This window comes from Triturus cristatus, chromosome 5_2, assembly GCF_964204655.1.
Source record: "Triturus cristatus chromosome 5_2, aTriCri1.1, whole genome shotgun sequence".
Taxonomy (NCBI): domain Eukaryota; kingdom Metazoa; phylum Chordata; class Amphibia; order Caudata; family Salamandridae; genus Triturus; species Triturus cristatus.
Genome location: NC_140588.1, coordinates 233,318,750 through 233,343,282, shown reverse-complemented (window position 1 = coordinate 233,343,282; position 24,533 = coordinate 233,318,750). Strand labels below are relative to the sequence as shown.

Below are 24,533 nucleotides of genomic sequence, written 5' to 3'. Positions count from 1 at the left end.
GACTACACTGTAAACCAAAAAAGTAATAAATTCGACAAAGATAAAAGAAACTTTTCGTTGACTAAAGTATACCCTTACTTACAAACTGATTTCTACTCACAAACTGAATCTCGTAGATATTTATCTGCATACCAAGGAAGATCTTCGAAGAACTTCATTACATTTTCTGAGACATCATCTTCCTCAAGTGGTAGTTAAGGTGATACAGATAATAGATACAAAACTACTAATCAACGACCCAATTTTCAACAACCACAACAACAAACTCCTTTTTTAGGGAGAGGTCAACAAAGATCACGAGGAAGAATACGATTCAATACTCAACCATGGGAAATGTCCACTCGTCGTCAGAACTACAAGAGTTAGGACCATCAACAATAATGAAAAATGCTCATCCGTCGTCAGAACTACAAGAGCTAGAAACATCATTAGTTTACAACCTATCAAAGAGACAATTGACCAAAGACGAACAGAGTATATTAGAGAGAGGACTCTCATTCGTTCCATCAAAATATACAGATTTTGTCAGACTAAAAACAGAGATCATTGAATTTTGTCGAAAAATCAGGCTAAAAACGTTCTTTATCTCAAACGCTTACACAGAAATCATCGACGATACTGGCTTGAGAAATAAATCCTCATTTTGCCCACCTGCCAACAAAATTCCGAAGGAAGTCGTCATTTTTGAAAAAACTATTCTCTCAGCAATCACAGAAATGGAAAAAAAAAATGGGTGAAATTCAATACAACAAAACCACAAATACAGGCCTTAACCAATCTTCAAAACGATCAAACAATTATAATCAAGCAGGCCGATAAAGGCGGATCGATCGTAATATTGGACAAATCCGATTATATTACTGAGGTCAACAGACAATTGAATGATACAGAATGTTACAGAAAAATCAACAAAGATCCGACTTTAGAACTTCAAAACATTCTATTCCCAATATTAGACGAAGGGCTTAAACAAGGATATCTTTCTAAAAAAGAATATGACTTTCTACAAAATAAAAATCCCAGGACTCCTTTGTTTTATGTTCTTCCGAAGATACACAAAAATGTAACATCACCGCCAGGAAGACCAATCATTTCCGGCTGTGAATCCTTGTTAGAACCGATCTCTAAATTTGTCGATTACTTTTTAAAACCATTCATTTTTGAAATACCATCCTTCCTACGTGATACAACAGATTTCATCAACAAACTGACTTCCATGAAATTTGAACAGGATCTACATCATCTGGTCACACTTGATGTCGTTTCCCTATATACACAGATACCGCAAGACGAAGGCCTTGCAGTCATACAATCATATCTACAAAACAGACCCAATCCAAAAGTACCAACGGAATTCATCATGGAACTAGCGAGCTTTGCATTAAAGAAAAATTACTTCAATTTTAATGGCCAGTTCTACCTCCAAATCAAAGGAGTAGCAATGGGTTGTCCCTTTGCGCCAGAATTAGCGGTCCTCTTTATGGCAAAATATGAAGAGAAATTCATCTACAATAACAACCCTTTTTTTCAATTTATTGGTAAATGGACCCGTTACATCGATGATGTATTCATGACATGGACTGGAACAGAAGATAATCTCACAATATTCCATCATTGGCTAAATAACCGAACTGAAGATATTAAATTTAGCTTGAATCATTCCAAAACGTAGAAGTCTATCCCTCTGACAATGCTCTGGCCACCACCCTCTTCAAAAAACCCACAGACCGAAATAAAACGCTACATTTTACAAGCAACCATCCAAGGAATTTAAGAGAAAACCTTCCATTGGGGCAATTTTTGCGCATAAGACGCAACTGCCAATTTAAAGATGAGTATATGCATCATGCCACCAAATTACTTGAAAAAAAGATGCTACCCAAGGAAACTCCTAAAAAAAGCGTTAAAAAGAGCTTGGTGGTTTCCAAGAGAAGAACTATTAAAAAAAACTGACAAGACACCACTAGAAAGGATCGTTTGTGTCTCCACATTTTGCCCCAATTCAAACCTTCTAAAAAAAGCCATAATTCAGAATTGGCACTTGATAAAAAATCTGGACCATTCTCTCAAGCAGAATCCACTTTTTGCATTTAAAAAAGATCGAAGTATAGCAAACCAAATTGTGCGAGCAGCAATGCCGAAAGAAAATCTCTATACGAGAATTTGTAGGACTTCAGCCAGTACAAGGCCACCACAAATGTGGAACCTGCATTTGCTGCGATTCCACAGAAGAAGGAACACTTTTTGAACATAATTCCATCTTCTGGAAACACAAATCTTTTCCTAACTGCAAAAGTAAATTTGTAGTTTATGGAATACGTTGCCCTTGTAACCTATTATATATAGGTAAAACCACCCAAGAAATTCGGATAAGAGTGTCCCAACATAAATCACGTAACAATAAAAAGGTTCTAACAGCACCATTAGTCAATCACTGGATTAGTGAAAACCATCTAATTAAGGACCTGAAATGGACAGTCATTACTAACGTTGTACGTGACGAAAGAGGTGGCGATTTGGAACTCAAGTTATCCAGAAAAGAAGCGATGTTGATACTTAAATTTGATACTGTAACCAATGGTCTAAACGAGCTTTCGGAATTGTATAAATTATAAGTCAAATTCCACATTCAGGCTGCTCACAAGCAGAAACTCAGGGCTTTAAAGGAATACTCGCCTACATGTGTGCACAGCACCAACGCTTAACTTTTCAGTTGCACATAAGCACTCAATCTTGAAACAGCGACATGCAATCGATGTCTTTTCTAAATTCTACTTGCGCTTCTTCCTACAAGAAGCATGTCAATGAACTACAATTTGCTTCCAATGTTAACCGCTTGGTTGTCAATAAATTACTACTACAAAAAATCGCCGCACAATGGATAGTCCTTCTTCTATGTTTTAACATTCACATCAGATTACGTTCTATCATGTGACCAACGCCGACTCCACCCAATTCGAATACCGCGAAAGAAGAAACGAGGACACAGGTCGGTCCCGAAACGTAATGCTGAATTACCTGATCAAGAGAGGTTTACCAGCCGACTAACGACATTTTTCATTCTATACAGCCCCCAAGAGCACATAAAGACCGGACCAGCCAGGGCATAAAAGAGGACATTATCAACTCAGGTACGACGTCCTATACCGTTAAATCCATAATTGCTAGTTTTCGCTTCTGTACAGGAATTGAAGTGCTCCTTACATCCTTCTGCAGACTCCACCCGAATAATTTACGAACTCCTCGCCAAGATTCGCCGTAAGCGACAACGTTTCCTCCAATTTCCAATTCTATAACGGAATCCTTAACAAGTAAGCCAATTTAACAGCATGTCTGAGTATGAATGTGACGTGACGGGGAACAACCTTTACAACGCAACTTTTACAACGCACTAGCATTACAACGAAACTGTTACAACGCGAGTGCATTGACAACATTACAACGCAAGTCTTTACATCGACTTGCACTAGATGGCATGCTAACATTAAAAATAGTGTCATTTACTATCCCAACACCTTCCATACTGTTACGTGGACTGGAGTAGGAATAGTAAATTACACTTTTCTAATGTTAGCACGCCATCTAGTGCAAGTCGATGTAAAGACTTGCGTTGTAATGTCCTGCGTTGTCAATGCACTCGCGTTGCTAAACTTTCGTTGTAACAGCATGCGTTGTAATAGCATGCGTTGTAACGTCATACATCCGTGACGTGATACATTGTTTCAACACGTAGCTACATGTTTTCCCTTTATTTCTTCGTTACAGATCGGCTGATTGTAACAAGTCCACATTTGAGGTAAACTTCAGCTAAATGAGGCTGCTGAATGCACATAAGAGTGAGGGACTCACTATGTCACTTAAAAATGGCTCTGTTTTTAACTTTTCAGGTCCTGATGAGAGCCCCAAGAAAAATGGGTCTCGAAACGCGTAGACCTTGTGAAGAGACCACAAGAAATTTTGAATAAGTCAACAATGCAATAACCTTTGAGACTAATTTGTGAAACAAAACTTTCTGTGGTCTAAATAGACAAAGTCGATTGTTTGTTTATTAACTATTTGCGGGACATTTCAGAATGATTCAGGAACGTATGTGTATGAGGAATGAATGAGACGTTTGATAAGTATGCTTGATATGTTTCAATGGGTGGTGTGGGGAAATGTTTTCAGAAATTTGTCATTAACAGACAGTTGTAAATAGCAAATTGTCCTTATAAAAGGAATTATAAACAAATGAGATAATAAAACAAATTATATGTTTAAATCAAAGAAAACAAAGGTCTTTTACACTTTTTGTTTTATCTCGAAAAGTGTCCTCACAAAAAAGTTGTGATAGATCAGGTTTTGCAGTATTAGCAGTTTGTTGTTATATTCTAAAGGCAGGTTTAGACACGCCCTAAGTGCTAGGGTACTCAGTTTAGGTCTTGGTTGGTACCATTAAGTAACTTGCCAAGATGAAAACTGAGATTATGCCCACCAAAAGGACTCTTGGAGTGTCTATGAACGAACCCTGCCTATGCAACACTGGGAAAGTGATGGAACAAAAATTATTTGAACTAGACCAACACTTAAATGGCTTACAGAACATCCAAGAGGTGGAAGACAAGCTATCTAATTTGAAGCATTCTGCAGCTCCGCAGGCAAAGAAAAGGTTGCAACAGCTGCTGACAAGTGCATCGTTCAACTAGGGGATCTACTTAAAGAAAAATCCACAGTAAGCATGCTATTGGGCCATCCTATAGACTACATTTTCCAGTTCTTGGGGTATAAGTCCAACAAACTGTAATCCTGCCTCCTATGTGTGGTTCAAGGAACATTTTTCAGGAGTCCATTGACCACGTTAAGAGGCACTAGGTGGCCAATGCTTCACAGAAGATCTTACTGGACACCAAGAAGTCTTTAGAGTAGAGTCTCTGAACCTCTCTCTACTCTAGAGTACCCAACTAGGGTTATTTGAGCCTACTGTGTTTCTAGCTTTACACCAAGTAAAGGATTGCATGGACGTATTTATCACTGCAATTACTACAGTTGCAAATGTTCCAAGCAGTTCTGTTCTTTATTATGAACCCCCATGAGTTAACAATAACCTAGATGATGTCTTTTCGAAAATGATTTATGTGAATTAACTTGAGCTTTTCACAGAGGACTTTGCATCACACTCCCCAGTCACTCTACACCATTGGTTTCTTTTTGCTTATTATTGATTTCATAACAATTACCCGATAAGGTTGTGGTCTTATGTTTAGATTGCAGCAGGAGTGCTTCTTTTAATCATAGACCTGACAAACCTGACTGTTGTTCTGATGCCACAGATTAGAAATTGCCTCTCTGAAAGAACTGTTCCGCAAACCATGGTTCGAGAAATTTTAACCACACCATTCTTCCCACAGAGTTGATGAGATCTCCATGCTACACACATTCCATCTTATCCTGTGCCTGAGGGCATCTTTTGTGACAAGGTTCCCTATCAGGTTATGGGACGCACTGAGACATTGCAATTGCCATTTGTGTTAAAAGTGTCAATTAATGAAGGCAGTGATTAACACCCTGACTGTTGCTGTTGGAAACTGTGCAATAGATCAACATCTACCCCCTTGTATCCCCAAGAAAGCACCCTCGTTACCCATAGATGGTAGGATAGTCTCTCAGGTTAACCCACCGGGCCCGTTAAAATCAGGTGTCCAAGGTAATGAGGTGGTAACATATAGCGACGTAGTAAGGGCGGGAAATATTCGCACTTCGCGTCGCTCTAGGGGTATCCCTGTAGGTGCCCCACAGATCAATCTGAATTGCTAGCGGAATGAAGGAGAGAGAGGGGTTCTTGCTATTTGCACACAAAGACCCTTAGTAGGAAGGGGGATATGTGAGGAGCAATCTATGAATATTGATATCAGTCGCACAAATAAAATCTTTATGACTAATGTTCCTAAATTGATTAATAGTCGGGGCTATGAGAATGCTGATTCGCTGAAAAACAAGGCGATTCATTGGTTGAGGCATGTCAGAGTTTGTCGCTCTGTTATCAGAGACGACATCATTAGAGCCACTAGACTTATCTCTCCAATGTCTTCAACTGATTGCATTGAGCTAAGTTTAAGTAGTAGTGAACTTGTGAAAAATCTTTTTACCCTGGAGTTCAGGACAAGTCCCCCTAATGGTTCTCCTATTCAGTTAAGAAAATCTATATTGCATGGCTCAGGGTGGGTAAAGTGTGATCAACGGAGTGCTGACAGAGAGGTTGGGACTTCACTGGATAGTGTTGACTGACTAGATGCTCCGGGGGATACAGGCTCTTGTGGTCTTATCACAAGGGAGATAGATGAAGGGAATCTACTGCATAGTGCTAATAGTTGTTGTACTGGTCCTTGTTCTATTTCCACCCCTTATATGGGTACGGGTCCTAATAACTGCCCTTTCACCATTGCTCCAGAGCCGAGTCTGACCCCCACTTTACCCCCGAATAACATTAGCCCTGCCCTTCAAGCCACTATCCCCACTAACAACCTTTTATCTGTGGTGGGACGTTCATTACTCTCTTGGAATATAGCTGGATTAAATGCTAAATTGTCCATTGATGACTGGGTTATATTCATTAATAATATGGATATATGCTTATTCCAGGAGACTTGGTTGTTAGAACCACGATTTTGCGTAGGTTATCTGAACTTCCACATTCCGGCCATAAAAGGGGCGCATGGCCGACCATCTGGGGGACTAACGATTTGGATTCGGCAAGAACTAAACCTAAACAGCAAATCTATCCCTTCTGGGAGTAGAGATATCCAACTGCTAAGGCTAGAACTTGGTTCTTTGGGCACAATTGATATCTATAATGTTTATGTAAGGGGTTCTGGAGGGGTAAGATCACCAGTTTTTGACGAACTAATGAGGCTGTTTGATCTCCATTCAATTGGTACTTTTGTTGTAGTAGTAGGCGATTTCAATGTCACCTTTGATCCATTGGTACTCCTTGAGGGGGATGAATATGAGAACGAAGAGGCACTTTGGGGCATCCCCCCACTAGATTTGCCTCCCATAAAAAGGTGGACGGAAGTAATAATACAGATTAACTCCATTTGTATGGAGAAGAGTTTGAGGGCTCTGAATGGTAGAATGCCTAGCGACCGTAATGGTGCATACAGATTTAATAATGGGCAAAGTAAGAGCCGTATTGACTATATCCTTGCCGCCGTGAGCCTATGGCACTCTCTTGTTGATATGAAGGTTTTAGACCTCCCAGAAAGTGACCATAATCCCCTTTGTTTATCTCATAAGTGGTGGAAAAGGGATTGCGCTCCTTTGGCGGCAGGGGAGTTGCCCACCTCGGATGTCGTGTTATCTAATGATATGCGATGTCTGAGGTGGTCCTGTATACTGGAGAACCCTACTATTCTGCAAAATATCTCAAGGGAGGTTAGTATCTCTATCCAGGAAATGGAACAGATTTTTTCTTCCAATGGCGACATAGGGGACATAACACTGATCCATAGCAGTCTTTTTACTTCCTTGAAATCCCAATTTTTAAAGAAAAAGAGATCTGGTCCAAAAGTGGTGCCAAGCTAAGCTAGTTGGTACAACGAGGATTGTAGACAGTCAAGGCTATTGCTAGGGAAAGCTCTAAAGGAAGGTGACGTAGGTGCTGTGCGTGTCACCAGAAATAACTACAAAAGTAGTATTGCCAGGGCAAAACGACATTGGGATGAACTCAAGTGGCAGGATCTTCTAGAAGCGAGTAACAAGAACAACAGTAAATTGTTCTGGGGTATCGTTAAGTGGAGCTATGGTGGCCAGCCGGAGAGGCCGCAAAATAATGTCCCTCCGGGGAGGTGGGTAGAGTATTTTAAACCCCGGTATGCCTCTCACCTGGAAGTAGCAGGTAGTGCAGACACTGCTGCTGTGATAACCTTGGAACCCGACTTCACTAGCACGGAAGTGGCTTTGGCACTTACCGGTGTAGCTCCAGGAAAGGCTCCTGGCCCAGATGGGGTCCCAGCGGATCTCCTTTTGAATGATAAGGTCAAATGAGGGAGATATATCCAATTGATCGCTAACGCCCTGGCGCATGGTGCACCAATTCCCAGTGCGTGGAAAATGGCGGAGATAATTCCGGTCTATAAAAAGGGGGACCGGTCGCTCCCAGAAAATTATAGGCCCATTAGCCTGATTGATGCTACCTAGAAGATCATAGGCAGGTTGATTTTAAATTGTGTTCACCTGTGGGCAGCATCAAACAGTATTTTGTCCCCATTCCAGGCGGGCTTTCGCCAACATATAAGCACGGTTGATCAGGTATTCCGTTTTGTTCTCCTGTACTGGAAAACTGTGACCCTGGGTAAGGGGAGCCTCTATGCGGTTTTTGTGGATTTGAGGGCAGCCTTCGATCTAGTCCCCCGTCCTAAATTATGGAAGGTGTTGAAAGATTTGGGACTTCATCCAGGGCTGCTGTCCTTAATCCAGAGGCTTCATGATGATAATACCACCAGAATTAGGTGGGGAGGACAGGGCATGACAACAGAGGCCTTCCCGGTACAACGGGGGGTTCGACAAGGTTGTGCAATGGCCCGTACTCTATTTTCACTATACATTAATGGTATAGCTGGACGTCTCCTAGCAGCGAATATTGATGCCCCTTCTCTCGCGAACGCTAAAATCCCGATTTTAATGTTCGCCGACGACACCCTTTTAATTGCCAAGACTCCTAGCGGTCTTCAGCGGGCATTAGACATCTTTGAGAATTTCTGTGTGGAACGTGGCCTTGAAGTTAATGTAAAAAAACACAAGTTCATTGCTTTTAATCCCCACAGACATTTTAAAAATACATTATTATTGTTTAACCAATCCCTAGAACAAGTACAGGCTTTTACTTATTTAGGGGTTAATATCCAAAATATTCTCAAGTGGATGCATCAGAAGGAACTGGCATCTTTAAAACATAGGCAGCTCACTGGAGTAATAAGTGGTGAATTTAAGAAATCTTTAACGAAACCGATTAAGCCTGTGCTCCAGGTTTATAGTGCCAAAGCTGTTAGTGCAGCACTCTATGGAGCAGAACTGTGGGGCTTCGAGAACTTGTCCTCTTTAACCATCTCAGATAACAAGTTCTTTCGAGACATTACATCACTCTCCCAGAGTACGCCCTTAGTTCCTCTCAGGTATGACCTGGGGAAGAGCTCTATTGCTGATGCAGCCAGATTGCGTCCAATTTTATATTGGCGTAGACTGTGGTCAACTCCGGCATTAGCCCAGTATGCAGAGGGTTTCCTTGATGTGTTGTCCATGGTTGGTTCTCGTAACATTGGTTGGTTTAAGGAACTCAGAAACATTTTTGAGGCTTGGGTATGAGTGATCTATGGGAGAAACCCTTGAGTGTTCCTTTTCCATCAAAAACCCTGTTGAAAGAAAAATATTGGGAGTTGATTAATGCTAAGATAATAATTGATTGCAACACCTCCTCTCTAACAGATGGTTTCTTGAATATAAAATCTGCCCCAAGGCTGGATTTCTTTTGGGACCTTATTACGAAAGTACTAGATAGGAAGTTGTACTTTCAGATACGGGTGGGATCATTGCCTGTGAAATCATTTACTACCCGGTGGTCTAGTAAAGATAATAACTTATGCCCACTTTGTAAGTCTCAAGAAGAAACAATAGCCCATATGTTTTTTGCATGCCCTGCTTATTTATCCCCGAGGCGGGTGTGGTTGAGACCAATTTGCAAACTATTGGGCATTAGACAAAGTGGCAAGGCAAGAAGGATCCTATGTACTAGTACAGCACCGGCTACTGTTGTGGCTGTGGCAACATTTTTAGGATGGGCGTGGATTATAAGAAATCACAGCAATCGAGAGTGATGTGTTAGTTGTTCCTGGTTGCGCACTCTGTAATAAACCCTGAGTATGTCTGTAGTATGTTTTTTAAATTCTTGTATAAATTTTAAAGTATGTTTTTTAATTCTACTTTTAAGTAAGCAATCTTTTTTATTGGTCTTTTATGTATTTATGAATTGTATACATGTTGTATTGTTGCTATAGATCTTGTACTTGTCTTGTATTGCTTTTATGACATATGTTGAATAAAGCTGTTTTGGATTGGATTGGTGTCAATTAATGATGTGATTATTCCTGGTTCCATTTCAGATGACTGGGACACTGAGACTGTCAAATGCATGATGTCTGATTTACAATTGTATACCACTTCAAACAATAAAGATCCTTACTGGATTGCATTGCATTACAAAGAAATGTCTTATTTTAATCAGTAGGCACACTATTATTCACACCAAACTAATTATCCCAGAGAAATATACAATCACACAGTGGAGCCATTGTGAAGCTCTGCCTCTCAATAGTCATTCAAATCTCCTAAAAATATAAATACAGTTTCCTATTTTCAGAGTGTGGACAGGTCCAATCCCACAGCTTTCTATTTTTTGCAGTGTCCACAACAATTCCTAAAAAACCTTATTGCAACTGACAAATTGATTTCTTCAAAAGAGTTAATTCAGATTTTGGCCATACAGGGATATGAATATTGTAAATAGAATATTGGTGAGAAAATGTATTGGGGAACCAAATATTGGCAAGTTCTAGGTAAAGAAGCCCTATTCTGAGCATGCATTAAAACCAAGGAAATTACTTTTCTGAATGAAACTATTCAGCTCACTACCTGTCTGGTTTTTGAACTATGAAGACCTTAAAAACCCTCTCTACTGAAGGTTGATTCAACACTGTACATCAATTGACAACCACACATAAACATTTCTGACTCTGAAATAAATGCAATGATCCAGAATGGAATTTATCATTCCTCAAAATGTCCTCCTGATATATATAGTGTGGGTGATATGTGCCAACTTTGATTAGCACATTCCAGTCTTCTGGCTGTGAAGAAGCATTCAGCCCTAACTCAAAGTAAATATGGATTTTTCTGATTCCATTTGGGGACCAAGCCCCTCTCTAACTAAATGGTTTATAGCAACAGGAATGTGTGCCATTAATAATGAATGAAACAAATACTCAGAAAGGGAAGCTGCAGAAAAATTTGACAGATAGCAAAAGAAAACATTCAAGCAGTTTTTAGGATTATCAGCAATGCTATGAACAAACTCTCCAAAAGAGTGCATTAATTAAATAACATCATATATTCAGTGTCATATCTCCTTAAAGGAGACGTACGTATCTTACAACATGGCCAGGCCCGGTTCAGAGCTACAATACAACTGCATTGTCTTAACAAACTCTAAGATCAGGTTATGTGCCTTTGCAACCTCTAAATGAAACAGTCATTTTAGAGTCCGACAACTCAACTTTAACAAATAAAACAATATGTAAGAAAGAATCCCTCTACACCTTGTCAAAACATTGAGCAAATGAAGGAACCCTATTTTCTGTTAGTGAAAATCCACCTGTTACATGGCTCATGCACTGAGTTATTTCACTGACAATTTTACATTTTCACTTTCATGATTGCCAGAAATATACATTATTGGGCTGGTACGAGAAAATGCAAAAATTCACATTTGCTTTATTGAAGGAAATTTCCTTTTTCCTTCATGTGTTTGAATGAATACGATCCTGTGTTTATCAGTGTTTCCAGCTGCAGAAATCCTCTAGGCCATTCACTACTAAGAGGCTCATTACGATGTTGGTTGGAGTTGCCTCCGACCAACTTCGCCACGCTCTCTGGACCGACAGACCTCCGGTCAGCTGTCCTGACACTTAAGATGCAACCGCACATGGTGCGGTCGCAAGCTCCCATTTCTCTATGGGAGCTTGTGCTGCAGTCGGAAACTGGCCGCAGCACAAGGTCCCATAGAGAAATGGGAGTTTCTGTTAACCCCTGCACCGCGTGGCAGGCACTGTATGGTGCAGTGATTAAAAGGGGGGGCCATAGGTGCCCCCAAATGGAGGCTTCTAAGGCATGGGGACCCTGCTAGGGGCACCCAAAGTCACTTTTTGACAGGCTTTTCATGTCGGAAAGCCTGGCATGAAAATCCTGTCAGAAACCAACATCATATTCCTCATGGTGGAAAAGCTGTCAATAGGGGATTATTTTCGGCCTCTGACTGGCTGACGGGCTCCTTGAGCACGTAGGAAGCCAGTCGATCCGACCGGCGGGTTTAAATGCCAACTGCCTACATTGCAATTAGGAGGTCAGACTTTAAACCTACGATGTCGGTCGGTGAGCCTCGGACGAGCGGTCGAAGGCTCACCAACCCACATCGGAATAGGTCCCTGTGTGATTCAATTCTTTGCATGGAATGTGTAACGATTTTTTGCCGGTATTGAATGATGTCTTATCAGTAACTCCGATTATGTCCTTCCCTATGCACCACACACTTTTAAATAACAGTTGCTATTTAATTTAAGCTGAGATGAGTTTAAACAAAGTCAAGTGCTTATAAATATGGGTTCTAAAACAATAGGGTGTTGTGGAAGAACTTGGTATCTACTTCCTCAACATGTACTCAAAGATGTCCCTTGGTCTATAATTGATGTGAAAGGAATGTGTGTTGACAAAATTAGTATACCTGTTGCAGTTCTATTACAAAAAGCAGTCCCTTTGACTTCTGTGAGGAAAAACATCTGATTTGCAGACAGCCCAGTCTGCTCCCGAATGACAGAGACTGTTACAAACACAATAGAAAACTCATTTTGCCTCTCTCATACACACAGGTTTAAATGTGTCCCGCATAACTGGTATTGCATACGTTTTCAGGAACATCAGATCCAGTCTGGTGACTGGATTTTAAGCAGTATTCGGATTGATGTAATCATTTTTCCTCTTCTTGTTTTCAAGACTTTTCGGAGGATTTGCCATCATCCTTCTACTTTTTGCTGTGGTGTTATCATTTTCCTTCTGATCCAACAAGGATATAGACAACATGGAGAACACGTATGCAGCTCAGCAAAAGTGCTGAGAAATCCTAGTGTGCTATCTGGTACATAAGTGGCTCACTGAGCTCAGTGAAAGCTTAATATTGTCTTTTCAAAAAACTGGGTGCTCTACAAGTGCAACCTTTCTTTTGGTGTATGAACTGTGCAATTGAAATGATTCTGGAACTTCATATGTAACATTCCCTAGTGGTTTTCCTAGATGCGGGAATGTTCCTGCAACCACTGCAGTCACACCAGAACAATTGTTGAACAATTCATTTGCACGTGCTGCAAGATGCTCGCTTTGATGGACTAGCATCCCCCTTGAAGAGCTTCCAAAGGATTGGCTCACACCGCTGATGTTGTATGACCCATCAATTTCAAGCACATTCACCCTCTCTGATTTGCTTTAGGGCCATGACGTCTGTTCGAGTTCTCTGGTTCATCCACCTCACAAGCAGTCAGTAGCATGCCTGTATTACCAATCCATCTTTTCAATCTCTTATATGCTGTTTGTGAACGGGCTATCTGGAAACATATTCAGTAAACATTGAGCAAACAATTGTCTCCTGATACAACCAATAGCATATACAGATTCCTGTATCAACAGCAAAGACTGTGCCATTAAGAACAAGAGATATCAATGGACTTTTTTTTCATTTTCGTTTACATTTTTTACTAAGATGCATTCTTTTTTCCAATTTGGCATATTCAATATCATGTCTGGTCTACTTAATTATCAAAACACATATCTTCCTAAAAGATGTCATGATATGGTAATGTCTTTCATATGACACAATGTTTTACTCTTACTGCTTGAAACATTCAAGGTTTAAAAAACCATTAGTGCAATGCTTATTATATCATTGTATGCTATGTAATATATATTAATGTTATGCTGGTTTATGCTGATTGTATTCATTCTAGATATGAATGTTTATGTCTCCATTCTGAAAACATGGGTTTTCCTTAATGTTATTGTAACATAGAAGCCCTAAAAGTATGTCATACATATGCATCTGACCCAATTACGTCCTACTCAAATGTACATGCCATAATATCATAAACATCCCAAAGTTAAACTCAATTTTGAGCATGTTAAGCTAGCTTGTCTACATTTGGACCATATGCTGCATGTCATTATCTTTTGCAGAATTCATGAAATTCTCAATTCTTCCACACAATGGCTTTGCTAACACCTAAGGTGACACATGTGTGCTACAAGTTCCCTGATATCTGCAGAGATGTGGTGCAGCGGCCAAGGTGGCTCGCTACGGAACACGGGGCTCATGGTTCAATCGCTGGCAGCAGTGGGCTGTGCATGTCATTGTATGCGCAATGCAGACATGATAGCATGACAGTGTCCACAATGTAACATTTGTCTGTATGAAGGGCTGACTGAAACTCAAGATGCATATGGTGTAGATGATTCATTACTGTTATACCTGCTGCTCTGCCAGTGTGACTGTGGTGAGAGAATGTTGGTGAGGAGAATGTTGGTGAGGGTGTGAGTCAGTTGATGGATGGGCTGAGCAGCAGGAAGGCTGCTCCTGGTGGGGCTCTGCTCACAATCTTATCTTAAATAAATCTACATGAAGAAACTACCTGGACTGGACCATCATTTATTCACTACATTATGGCGACAATTTTAAAAGACCTACGTGTGCAAGTGGACTGGAACAAAAAATGTGAATGAACTGAAACTACATGAAACAAAGCAGTGAAATCTACAGAAAGGAAAGAAAGTAAGGATCTAGAACTTTCTTTTAAATGTATGCGTAATGTTTTTAACAGTTGCTGGCAGCCCTGAGCCCCACCAGTGACCACAAGACCGGTCGGCCCCAACCTGGGCATGCCACATACCACAGTATTTCTTCATAGACTTATTGCTGTGCCCTTGGGCACAGCCTACCACCCTGGGCATGTCTACTCTAGGTGTACTCTTGGGTACTCAGACCTGCAGTGGGTTGTTCAAGACCATCTCCATTGTGTTTTATTTTCCTACGGCAGCAGAAAATGTCAGCCACTTTTATTCCCAAGTTGTGGCTTAGTTTTATTTTTCCAGAAGGAACAACATGCCATTCATTTTAATCTGCTAAGGAGAATCTGGCACTGGCAGTTCCATCTTAGCTTGCAGTGTACCTGTGTGATTTGTGAAGTTAAGTGCTTCTACTTTGCAGGCGGACTGGTTTTACCTCAATTGGTATTGGATTTGTTGAAGTATCACTGGTATGGGCTTTGCTGGACTGCTGTGTATCAGAGTGTGTTTACAACTACAGAACCAAGACCTGTACCCGATGTGGCCTTTCAAAGGAACTCGCGCACACCTTACCTTCTCTGTGGTGTCGCATGGCGTTATTATGATGAAGTCTGCTGCGTCTGCTGTGCCTCGTGAAGTTCGCTACGTGTGGACGCTTTGCCACACCTATGTGCCTGGAGTTACCCCGCACTCCTCACGCATGCGTGTTCCCATTTTTCTTTTGTTTTGGCACTCTTGGCTGGATGAAGTCTCCTGAATGTATTTTGTGTGGTTCTGGTGGCAAGTCAATCGTGATAATGGGCCTATTCTTTTATGGTGAGGTGTACTCCTTTCACGTTTGCATAACATAACGGTTTGAGGTATTGAGGAGGTCATGAATTTTTGAATCGTCTGCTTCTGCTTATAACTCCACCTGAGCCTACTTAAATTTCATTACCTGTTGTCTCCAGGTTGTGCATGCTCCTTTACTTGCTCACTTGCATGATGTGTGGAGCAGTTAGGCAGCGCACCTCACTCGGCGTCGCACTACTGGATAATCCTTGCTGGGTGACATTTGCTGCTAGTATGCGACTTGAGTCACCTGGTGCCCCTCACGCTTACATCCTATTGTTTTTATGTTTACCAGCACTCAAACTCAAGGGTGTTCTTCCGGCAGTGTTCCTAAAGTTTAACCTGGACTTCGTACCACGCCTATTTCTAGTGGGAACATGAAGTACATCCTCTTTTTGTTTTTGGTACTCTTATGTCTTGCTTCACTTGCTGCCATGTGCTATCACTAGTTTTGAGATTATGTGTACTATGTTTTCAGTTTCTTTTACAGAGCATATTTTTATTTTAAAATTCAGGCCTATTTTTGAGTTCTTTCTGCTACCGAGAGTTAAATCTGTTTATATACATGTTTTTTGTTGATCGTTTTTCTTCTGGAAGATGTTTTAGAATATAATTCCATTTAACTGTTATGTGTGAAAGACATTTGTGAACTTGTTTGGTGGAAACACATTTCCCAGCACCATTTCTTTTCTGTGGTCTTGGTGTTGAATGTGAGGTATTTTAAATGTTCGTTCAACTGTTACTATTTTAGAGGTGCAAGGTTTTAGGTTTCATGTGTGAGAGGTATTGTTTTGTTCCATCTATGTGTAAGAGGTGTTGTTTTGTTCCATGTGGAGTGTCTTTCCACACTTACTGCCCTTAGTTCAGGTTTGGGTGAAGGGCTGAGTTGAAGGTAGATTGTTTTTTGAAGAGTGAGTGATTTTTCCTAGTGATTGCGGTTTTCTTTTACTACTTGATTGGATGTAGTGTCGTACATATTTTCATGTTCCTTTGTGGAGTGCTGTTCCACACGTACTACCCTAATTTTGGGTTTGGGTGATGGGCTTCGTTCAAGCCAAATTTTTCGAGTATGAGTGTTTTTCCCTAGGGATTGCTATTTCTCTTATATTTTGATTGGGCATTGAGTGTGTACTTTTCATGTTACGTGTGAAATGTCTTTTCACACGTACCACCCTAACTTCGGGTTTTGCGTGTAGGGCAATTATTTTATGCCATAGGTTGAATGTGGAGTTGTGTTCCACACGTACCACCCTTACTACGGGTAAGGATGGAGGGTAATTGTTTTTAATGCCATTAGTTCTCTGTGAAATGATCTTCCACAGCTTCAAAAGTCTTGTTAGAATGGTTTCCTACCACGCATTCCAGTCGGTAATCTTTCTACCTCTTGTTGACCTGGCCAGCCAGCTTGTTTTGGTATTGGGGTTTAGTTTGTGTTTTGTGGCGTGGTAGCGTGTGTGTTGTCTTGGTTTGGTTTAAAGGGACCGTGTGATTTGTTATTTTGCATAGTGGAAAGGGAGAAGTGGTGAGTGTAGTACTGCTTATGTAATGTAATGTAATGTAATGTAATGTAATGTAATGTAAAAAGAACTTATAAAGCGCGGCTAACACCAGACGGTTTCTTGGCGCTGAGGACAGAGAGACAGAAAACAAAACAGTCCGAGAGGCTAAGAAGATTCTAATTGTAGGCTATACGGAATAGATAGGTTTTCAGAAGAGACCTAAAATGGGCTAAAGAGGAGGCCAGTCTCAAGCTTAACGGAAGGGCGTTCCAAAAAGAGGGGGCAAGAAATGAGAACCTTAGTCCACCATGTTTTTTACGATTGTACTTAGGGATTTGGAGAAAAGCCAGGGAGGAAGAGCGAAGGGTACGGGAAGGGACATATGGGTGCAGAAGTGAGGAAATAAACAGAGGACCTGTGCCGGCAAGGGATTTAAAAATAATACAGCCCAGTTTAAATTATGTGTTACAGAATTGCTGGATTGCGTGGTGTGTTTACTTCTTCCAATTATTTATTCTTTGTTATCTTTTATACATTACTATCGCCATCAGTACCTGTATGACATTGCATTTGCTCTTATGCCCCCGTATTGCATGTAATTATTTTATTGTCATCTTTTGCATGCACCATTTATATTGTGATTCCTTTTGCTCAGCCAGTGTGACTGTGGTGAGGGAATGTTGATGAGTGGAATGTTGGTGAGTGTGTGAGTCAGTTGGTGGATGGGCTGAGCAGCAGTAAGGCTGCTACTGTTGGGGCTCTGCTCAACATCTTATCTTAAATAAAGTACATTAAGAAACTACCTGGACTGGACCATCTTCTGTTCACTACACATACATAACATGACCCTACTGTGTTTACAACAAAACTTGCTCAGTCATTAAAAATACCCAAGTCATGTGCTCTTGGCTTGTGATATTTGGACTATGCCCTGCTTGATTTTGCCTAAACAAATCTGTCACTAGTGACATAAGTCTGATATACTTTCCTTCCTGTGTAACGTTACATTTGATACATAATTAGAAATGACATGTATGAGTTGGTATGTTTAGAATCTTTTTGTTCCTGTGAAATCTGGTTTGCACTGCCATGGACTTTCATGTGTGGTTACTTGGTCTTTGGTGTTTGTCTAAGTATGTGTTGCTGGCCACATTGTGACCTAACACCTACTGTGTTAACACTCCACACATAGGTATTGCAGAGAAGCCGTAAGGCAGCCTCCCATCTACAGGTTCTTTCCTGACCTACAAACCATGGAAGAGAGAGAAGTGATCAGAAAATACCATCTCAATAAGATGACAAAAAATGCTTTTGGCCAGCAGTTGGCACCTTCATTGTGTGCACATCGCTACTATCCTACATTACTGATGCTGAAAGTTAAGGTGATGGCAGTATGGTAATTCTTGGCCATGGGGTCATTCCAGTACACTGTGGCAACATCTAGTGGAACGTCCCAGCCTATGTTTAGTAATGTACTTTGGGGTGTATTGCAAGTATTGACCAGACACATGGACAGCAACATCAAGTTTCCCAAACCAGGGGAATTTACCAATATCAAAGTAGAATTTCATGGTTTTGGGTAAATCCCACATATCATTGGAGCAATCAATGGGACACATATTGCTTTGATTCCACCACAGGCCAATGAGCAAGTATATCTGAATAGGAAGTACTTCCACTCAATCAACGTATAGGTGGTGTGTTTGCCAGAAATGTGTATTTTCCAAGTCTGTGCCCGATTTCCTCAATCAGCCCACGACTCGTACATTCTACGGAACAGCATCATCCCCTGTTTAATGACTAAACTACTTCCAGAAGGGGGCTAGGTTGTTGGTAAGGAAGCTTTTTACTGATGTTTGTTGTGATGTGAGTGATTTTGTGTGTCTATTTAGCAAATGTTTGCTTAAACATTATACTCATGTCTATCTTCCATTTAGGAGAAGCCCAACCAACCATGGTTACTAACGTCATTGCGGAATCCAGTCACCCTAGGAGAAGTCCGCTTCAATGAGACCCATGGGAGGATTAGGCGGATAGTGGAGCAGACTTTTGGCCTCTTGAAGATAAGATTCCACTGTCTTGATGAAACTGAAGGAACCCTACAATATTCTCCTGGAAAGGTGTGCCAGTTTACCATTGCCTGCTGCATTCGCCATAACCTGGCAATTAGGAAAAACATCCCTCTGATTGAAGAGGAAGAAGACCAGCAGGTGCCACCGGTTGAGGTTCTGGGACTGGGCAATGAAAACTGTAGTGAGGAGGAAGAAGTCGACTTGCGACAACAGCTTATCAACAACTTCTTTTCATGAATGTAAGTATGCACTGAGATGTGTTTCCAAATCAACAGTGTTTGTTATTGTGTAGCTGTGTGCACTATGTGTATGTATACATCAGAGTGTAGGATAAGTGTGGCAATGTTTATGCTGGACAGATTTGGGATATGGTTATGTTTACATGCACACTGTGTCATTCAGGCTTACCTAGTGTTATCAGTGACATTGCTCTGGCAGAAGTTTCAGTTTGCTATTACTTGTGAGACATGATTTGCCCTTGCTAATCTTATTTAGTTTAGTTGTTTCAGTTCACTTTGTCATGTCATCAACTAAAGGGAGTTTCTGAGTTGTGCGATCGCCTGGCATATGATGCTGTGTCTGAGTGCAACCTGGACATGGAATGATTCTGGGAATGTCTGGCACAGACTTTAGGGAAACATATCTGTTATGACACCTGCTTGCAATAATAGGAATGGAAGTTGCTACAAAAGCCAGTGGACTTTCATCCCATCATGTGTACTTGTTTTGTAATAAGTATACCATCATGTGCTCAAAAACAATGTGTTTGTGGGGATAGAACACAGTAATTCCCATCCTAATCACCTAAATGCTCAATGTTTGAACACTTGATGTAGCTGTAGATGTGTGTCCTCATTGTATATCACAGTGCAAGTGCTACACCACTAACATATGCTTGTAAGCTACCTAAAGATACAGCACAACTTCTTGCACTGACAAGTAGTACAGTCCTGTTTGCTTTTCTTCTTTCCACTGATTGTGTATGGCATTTATGGTGTTTGTGATCTGCTAGCAGGTGTTCTCAGAAAATAAAATTTGAGTTTCGCATTGAAGTTTGCATTGTCTGATGTAGCTCCTCCAAAATTGTTGTTCAGTTGGTTGAACATGACAAAATAGTTTGGTGGAATAGATTGTTGAGTGGGATGTCAACTTGCAATGATTGTTCATACCCATGACTATCTGTGAATAGGTACCATGGACTAAAGTTTGTATGATACACTGACTCTGTATGACTATCTTGTGGTGCCACATTGGTTGACTTTGTGGCACTTAAGTTACAATTTACATGTACTTGTTGACCTAGGTTGATTAATCTTTCATCAGAGTGATCACATTACTGACAACAATATTAGATAGATGTCAAAGGCACAATGTAAGTAGGTATTAATGTGCAAAGTGTTTTTATTTGACAGACATGGTGAATAGGTGATGACACACAATATGGATCAGCAACAAAAAGAAAAAATGAAATTGGAGAAGTTGACAGTGTTTTTGGTTAAAATCCAACAAATCATAGCCACAGTTATCAGAGTCCAAAGTCTAACAGTGTACTTTCATCTGACGTGGAACATTTGGTATGAATAGTCAACAAAGTAAATGGTTAGCGCACAAGAAGTTTACCAGGTGTGCAGTTTTTTTTTACTGGCTGGGGATTGTGCATTGCCATCCAACCCTCCCTTATCTTTCTTTGGACAATCCACCTCACACTTTGGGGGGGAACAACAGCTGCAGGCTCCTGGGGTACTGAGGATTCTCCACCAGACTTAGGATCCTTCCCTCTGGCTTGTGCAGATGTTGATGGAACAGATGGAGACGTCACACAGGGACTACTTGTTTGTGAAAAATGTCTGGCAGAGGGTGGTACTGATCTCCCTCAGCACCACTATGACCTTGTCCATTTGCCTACTGAAGCACTCAAGTCTTTGGTCTGCGATGCCTGCAGTTGTTTGATGCCCTGTAGGTGTTAAGAATCCTGGCCCATTGTTCCCTGGTACCCCTCATTCGCATCAGGTACCTGGGAAAGGTTGGCCTGGGCATAAGGGACACAAGCTGTTTGGCGATGTGAATCCACATGCCGCCTCCCATCACTCTTACCCCCACGAGTTGGCAAGGTTGGTTCCTGCACAGACTGGGTTTTTGTCTGTCAACTCCAGAGTGGACTGTGTTGCCGTGTTGGTGTTGTTGCTTGTGGTTGTTGGTGTATCTGTTGTGGTAGGGGTCAACTCTATGTGCCAAGTACCTGATGGGCCAGGTTCCCTCTCCTCGTCCAAGGGTACCTGATGGGCCTGGTTCCCTCTCCTCGTCCAAGGGTACAAGAGAGTCTTCTTCACCAGGGAGCTCATTCAGGGTTGAAGTCTGAGCCTGGCTGGTTTCTTCAGTCTACATCGAGGTGTTCTAAGATTGCCCAGTTGGTACAGATATAACACAGTCAATTATGTGATTTTACATTGTACCTCAACTGGTACACATTAAGTAAATATCTGGATCCCAAAACAGCTTTAGATGAATGATTTGGCACCTTTCTAAAAGGACAGCTTGCACAGGTAATGCTGTGGGGCAGTAAGGCAGGGTGGGCCAAGTGGGGTGGTAGTGGAGTTCGACATACGATGGGAAAGTGGAATAGAAATAAATAAATACAACCACTTACCTTGCGCTCGCCGCTTGTCGCATCGTGGATTTATTTATTTCCTCCTTTGATAGGTGCAGTGGAACAAGATCTTCCTGACTCATCTGATGCATAGTTACATGGAAATAATACTTTGTTCATCCGGTTCCTTTTCAATTTTGTTGCTTCACTTGATGGTAATTGTATTTACTGCAACAGAGTTTTAAGAAATTGGATTATTATCTGTGGTAGGTGACTACCCACCTCAAGACATTATTAATCCTTTCAAGGTAAACCCTCAAAGTAACTAAATTAATCTGAGTTCAACCTCATGGTAGCTATGGCACACGGCAGAGAAACTTTTATTAAGGTAATGTGCAAAAGTATTTCTGCAGTACCAAAACAGTAATAAAATGCAAAACAATAAAAATCCAAAACTCAATTAGACACATAGAGTAAAATGTAGTAAATACAACGGGCCCGATTCACAAATGCAATCTGAGACAAAAGTCTAACTTTATGACTTTTGGTATTCACAGAGGTAATTTATGAGTCATATCTTTATGTCCGCAGTCGGGCAGGAATCTCCGTCTTTGGCTGAACTCTCCGCACCCCGGCCGTACTCACCGGCTGATGCTGTGCTCTCCAGCTCGGGCCGTATTCTCCGGTTTGGGCAGGATGAAGTGTAATCAATGGGCCGGAATGCAATTTTTACAAAAAGGAACATTAAGAACGTGTGATAAATGGTAGAGGAGGTCATGAAAATCAGTTTGGGCAGGGAAAAGGGTGTGGTCGGACATTACATCATATCCCAGATAAGTAGAAAAGTTTGCTCCTTTGCATCATGGTACACTACGGTCAACACTAAGGGGAGCGCAAATTTAGGACTGCATGTCCTAATTCCCCGTGATCTGTGTTGTCGTGATACTGGTGAGTATACATGAAGACCTGCCTAAGATGGGACGTAGTAACGTTAGTGGAGTAAGAACTTTCTTGTCCAATATCGTTACTAAAAAGGGGCGTTATATAGTGTCTGCAAATTGCTAGAAAAGTATGTGGTAGTACCGTACTACGCAACAAAAGGATAATATGGCCATCAATTATGGTGTGTTGTTTAGCAAAGAGGAGGGGTAAAGCTTAAGGAGTTACGTGACCCAGCCAGGACCATTTATTCAGCTTGCCAGAGGTAAGACTACCTATCAGGTGGGAACATCCCTAATGCCACCAGATAATTGTAGAAGTAGTTTGAGAGACAGGCAGTACCTGCCTGTCTTTCTGCAAGAATTAAGTATTATTTTGTGCAGAAAGTGCCACAACTGGTGAGTGCCTGCTATTCTTGTTTGTTAATATTGAGGAAATGTGTTTTGTAATAATTTTATATTTAGATTGGAGCCTTTATATATAAGGATATTATTATTTGTATGTGCTTTACAGGAGTTTATCTACTGGATAGTTGAATCCGAAGACGTTTGATCTTGGTGGATATTGATTACACCATTTGTAGATTTTCAGTCCATGGTGAGTCTAGCGTGTGTTTGACCTGCACAATGGAGTTGTGCATGAGTTGCATTGATTTATTTTGTTTTTTTAGAAGTCAGCACGGGTGATTTCAATAGGAGCTCTCTCAAAGGTTTCTTCTCTTTCTTGTTCTTTTTTATAAGCTCACTCTAAAATTTCAGGTGTCTTTTTCTTTTCTTTTTATCTTAGGTGGATCTAATCTTGTAGACAACCATCTTTCGTATATTACTTTAATAGCGTGCTGTACTGCACAGTGCACTAAGATGGCTTTTTCTTGAAGGGTTTGTGGTAGTCTCACCCACAATTTGGTAGAGGTTTAGTATTAAATTGATTTAATGTAGAGGTTTTATATTATAATCAGGATATATTTGTTTGTTGTAGCCCTGACGAAGACTTTAGTTATTACCATTAGACGAAACACGTGTTGGCAAAACTGTGACTGTCGGTTGCTTTGATGAAGAATGAAGCGCAATCCAATACTACAAGATATGGGATAAAGACCAAAGATGAACATCTAAAGAAAATTTCTGTGTGAATTAATTATTGTTGGACACTACTAGGTGTAAAAGAGAACCACCAGCAGTCTGAAATAAAAACCCCAAATCTAAAACACCGCAGTGTAGCAATCTAACAGAACGCAGGACAGAGCTGAAAGTCAGAAAAAAAAGCAGTAAATAACTCACATGTGACACTGCTCATTGGTACATTCCTGGTGTGCACTGACAAAAAATGCCCGGAATTCCAGAATACCCCAGGGAAGTGGAAATAAACCCTGATAAATGGAAATAAGAAATTGAAAGCATAACAAAGCCTGAACCATATTCAACAGAAAATGCAGTTCAAGTTGTGTGCGTGCAGGCGCAAGGTAAGATTAATAAAGTGGAACAAAAACATGCTTGAACCCTCTAGAGGATCCCAAACAAGTAGTATATATGTTTTATCCCAAAAACTGCATTAGATTGCAGAGACCATACTTTAAAATATAACTGCCTCAAAAAAGGGCAAGTGTGGAGTAGGTAATAATCCACTGTATATGAAGTACTCTGGTAAATGTAGGTAAATAAGCAGTAATTACCATTTTTGTAGTACACATCACATGAAGGAATTCAAAGAAAAATCTCTGTGGTCGTTACAAAGCAGCACAAGCATGAAGCGATTTTGAGGAGTAGAGGCAGAAGTGAAAGCAGATGATGGGCCAGGGTCCAAACAGGAGATGAAAACGGGGTGGCCAAAATGAAAATTGCAAAAATCCTAAAGTTTTTGTGGTAATGTTAAGCCATAATCAGGGTAACCATATTATGGTTTTGGTAAGATTATATTATGGGAAAGAAATCCACAGATGTACTATCTCGTCACTCAACGGCTTTTATCATACCT

At 40.8% G+C, this 24,533-nt stretch overlaps 1 long non-coding RNA gene across 1 annotated transcript in view; it reads right to left on the bottom strand.

The window, feature by feature from the left end:
- The window catches only part of LOC146822830 (uncharacterized), a 182,907-nt gene extending 161,064 nt beyond the window's left edge, over positions 1-21,843 (bottom strand). The window contains exon 1 of the long non-coding RNA XR_014961841.1: positions 21,681-21,843. This is a non-coding gene — a long non-coding RNA (uncharacterized LOC146822830). The remainder of the gene's footprint in view (positions 1-21,680) is intronic.
- Between the last annotated feature and the right edge of the window lie 2,690 nt (positions 21,844-24,533).